Genomic DNA, 4,343 nt, shown 5'->3' with positions numbered 1-4,343 from the left:
CCCACTGTAGGCCAGCCTGCCAGCGACATATTTACCCTTAGTATTAGAACTGAAAAAAGTTTTTTTTTTCCTTTGAGATCAAATCTTTGTTGTGATTGCCAAAGCTTTGTTTCCACTCATGGAGCTAAAGGTCGTACTTCTCAGCCAGTTGATCTCAGCTGCCCTCCTGAGGGACGAGATGCTTGCAAACCGAAAAAGGAGGCAGAGGCCAGCAGGGCCCAGAAGCATCGATGAGCTGCCCGGGCTGTGGGGTTAAGGGAAGCCTGCCGAGCTGCCCGGGCTGTGGGGTTAAGGGAAGCCTGCCGAGCTGCCCGGGCTGTGGGGTTAAGGGAAGCCTGCCAGAGCCCAGCACAGTGAAGATGCAAATCAAGCAGCGAAAGGAAACTGAAGGGTGAAAAACAAAATACAAAAGGAGAAAAAGCACTTCCTGGTTTGGATAAAAAAAAAAAAAGAATTCACCATCAAACTCAGGCAAAGTCTACCTTCTGTGGGGGAGGAGCCACTGACCTCAGAAGGGAGTAGGGGACAGTCGGGACTCGGTGTCCACACGAGCCACTCTGACTTACGTGGTTCCTTGGCCCTCACTGAGGTTGGTTAGAGTTTGTATCATGTTATATATCTTAATTACCCAAGAGCTACTTCCGCTAACATTCCTTTGAGAGCCCATGGAAATGGTTAGAACGATTACTTGTAAAAATAAAACTTTGGAAAGACAGCATAGGGTAGTTCTTAAGAGCCTAGATGCTGGAGACTCCCACTGAGAGCCTCACTTCCATTCAATAGCTGTGTGACCTTAGGCAAATCCTGTGTTTGCTTTCACATCTATAAAATGGAAGTAATAGTACTATCGACCTCCTATGATGGACAGGACGACTGACTTTCTATCTCAAGAACATGTAGAGCAGTTTACTTTTCAGCTCTTATTGAAGAGGAGCCCAGGTGGCGTAGTGGGCTATGTCTTGGACTGCTAACCACAAGGTCAGCCATTCTAACCCACCAGCCTCCCCAAGGAAGAAAGATGAGGCTTCTATCCCTGTAAAGCTCTGCAGCCCCGGACACCCACAGGGGTGGTTTGACTGAGTGCTTCACTTGACTTTGAATCGAGTCGGTGGCAGTGAGAGCAAGGCTGCTCTCCCCCTTGAACTTCCCAGGCATTTCTCTCAGATGTTGGTTTTCATCTTTTTATTGTGAATTGGGTGGGTTAACAGAACAGATGATCATTCGTCTATCTTACAACATCCTGCAGTTTTAAAATGGCCATTGTGTGTCTAAGAAAATTATGCCGTCGTCTATCTCAGGATAACCTTGGTTAGTCAGGGCACCTACTTCTTTTATGCTGACAATAAAACTGAACAGACCCATCTGCACTGGAAGAGACACACATTCGATGTGGAGGCTTGTCTTCTCTGCTCATGATGCTTCTGCTAGCACAATGGCTCTGGGACTGGTGGGATGTGTCCTCCACCCCCATGGCTTTCACACAGCATCGTGTCTGATGGACGAACCCCTCCGACAGCAGAGGGGGAAGTGAAGCAATGGGACTGTGCTCCGATCGTACCCTCTGTCTCCCAGAAGCGGCTGGTCTGGCTGAAAGGTGGAATGCCTCCCTGAGACCCTCAGTGACACTGTCAGCCGGGAGACCGCTCTGAAGGATGGCCTTGTTTTACAGGATGCACTGTTTGCTCCTGAATCAGAGACAAATCTCTGATATTGTCTTCCTCAGATTTATCCAGGAACCAAAGAGTGATCCTCTCACTGTTTTACTTCAAAACCCAGTTGTAGAAGTTGTGTTTGCTATCCTAGCAGCTTTGAGTTTGGCTGGTTTGGAGATCTCTGTCTGTCCCCAAGGGAAGGACATTGGACTGCCAACTGGAAGACCGGTGGTTCAAACCCACCAGACGCTATCTGCTTCCACATTCACTAGGAGATAACACTGACTCGATGGCAGTGGACCTATTTTTGTGGGGGTGGAGTTGGTCCCCAAGGAAGAGCCATTGATAGTGCAGTGGATTAAGTACTAGGTTACTAACTGCAAGGTCAGAGGTTGAAACCCAGCACCTGCTCCTTGGGGGAAAGATGATGCCATAAAGATTTAGTTCCAGAAACCCAAAGGGGCCACTCTCCTGTGTTCCATAGGGTCGCCATGCTCTGTTCTATAGGGTCACATTTTGCATGTTCTACAGGCTCACCACGTCTCTGTTCTATAGGGGCACCCTTGGCATGTTCTATAGGCTCACCATGCTCCTCTGTAATATAGGGTCACCCTTGGACTGTTCTAGAGGGTCACCATGCTCCTCTGTTCCACAGGGTCACCCTTCTTCATCTGTTCTACAGTCACCACGCTCCTCTGTTCTATAGGGTCACCCTCGGCCTGTTCTATAGGGTCACCTTGTCCTCTGTTCCATGGGGTCACCATGAGTTGGAATGGGCTCAACAGCGGTGGGCTTGGTTTCGGTTTTGCTCCCAAGGGGAGATCATCCACCAGGGGATATAACTGTGATTCTTCCGTGAAATGGAAGAGCAGACTGCCACCTGGACTTTCTGGGTTCCATGTGTCATTGGGCCAACAGCCCCCCTAAAATTGATGAAAAGAATCAGTGTATCAGGAGTAAATCATCTCAAAGTTCAAAAAAACAAGCAAACGTTGACATTGGCATGCAGGCTCAATTTAATTCCCATTACAGTAGTTCTGAACAGCAGTGTGGGGGGTTCAAAGGCAGCACGAGGAAGCTCCTGCTCATACGGAGGAGTCTGTTATCACAGGGGACAGGGGGCAGGGGGCAGTCGTGTCTGTCAGCTTAGCCGGGACTGGAAGGCTAGTGCTGTTGCTGTGTGTAGCTGGTTGTCATCAAGTGGCTTCTGAAGAAGCGACACGTCTGCAAAGTGGAACCGTTCCACTGGGTTTTCTGGGCCGTGGCCTTTTGAAGCAGATCACCGGCCCGTCTCCGGAGGGGCTGCTGGGGGGGTTCGAACGGTCAATCTTTCGGCTAATAGTCAAATTCTTAAGCCATTTTTACTACCTGGGGATTCTGAAGAGATATGACAGATCCCTTAAACTAATCTTACTTTTGTAAATGAGCAAAAGGCTCAAACTGTTAATGGTAACAAAAGCGATTAGATACAAAATTACCACCAGTCGGGTGGGGCAGTAAACTTAGAAGGGACGTGTGTGTGTGTGTGTGTGTGTGTGTGTGTGTGTGTAAGTGAAAAGCTTTAACGAAAGTGGAATCAAAGGCTTTGCAGAAGCGGAAGGCCATTCTAAGCATGAGGAGTGAGCCTGGTCCGTCTAGGAGACAGCAAGTAAAGGGTTCAAAATGAGAGAGGACTTAGAATCTTAGAGCTGGAAGAGATCATCACCCAAGATAGAAATGCTAGGAGTCAAGTCAACAAATTTATTGAAACCAACCCATAGAAGGCATTGAATACCAATTTTAGAATGTGATCTTTTATTCTAGAGCCCCTCAAAATTTTTTTAAAAAATCACTTCCCCACCTCTTTTTGGCCTTACTCCCTAAATTGCTTCCATCCCTGTGAAGTGCTAATACCACAAATATACTGTATATTTCTTTATATGCAAGTGGCTCTTTGGAAAACCACAAACCATTGTAATAGCTTAGATTCCCCTCTCCTGAACCAATTTTCACCTCCTTAGGGGAAATGTCACCGCAATTGAAAATTCGTGCTTTAAGCAAATGTGGTGAAGATAGCTGATGGTGCTGGCTATCAAAAGATATAACATCTGGGGTCTTAGAAGCTTGCAGTTAAGCGGCCATCTAGCAGGGAAGCCACAAAGTTCCCATGGAAGAAGCACACCAGCCTGTGTGATCATGAGGTGTCGACCAGATCAGGTATCAGAAGACCCCAAACAAGCAATCCTATCGATGTGACCGAGGAGAGTCAGAGTGGAGACCTAAAGCCCATCTGTAGACAATTGGACATCTCCTCACAGAAGGGTCACAAGGAAGGGACGAGTCAGCCAGGGTGCAGTAGAGTATCGAGGAAACACTCAACATTCCTCTAGTTCTTTAATGCTTCCTCACACACCCCACTATCATGACCCCAGTTCTACCGTACAAACCTGGCTAGACTGGAGCATGTACATTGGTACAGATAAGTGCTCTGGACACACGGAATCCAGGACAGATAAACCCCTAGGAGCAGAAATGGGAGTAGCGATACTATGAAGGTAGGGGGAAGGTGGGGGGAGGAGGAGAAAGGGAGAACCAATCGCAAGGATCGACACATAACCCCCCACAACCACAACCAGGGGGACAAACAACAGAAATGTGGGTGAAGGGAGACCGCAGATGGTGTAAGATATGAAAACAATAATTTATAATTTA

Source organism: Echinops telfairi, unplaced genomic scaffold, assembly GCF_000313985.2.
Source record: "Echinops telfairi isolate 266 unplaced genomic scaffold, ASM31398v2 ScPeMD7_7458;HRSCAF=8496, whole genome shotgun sequence".
NCBI classification, from domain to species: domain Eukaryota; kingdom Metazoa; phylum Chordata; class Mammalia; order Afrosoricida; family Tenrecidae; genus Echinops; species Echinops telfairi.
The sequence above is the reverse complement of the archived record's forward strand: the minus strand, read 5'-3'. Positions refer to the sequence as shown.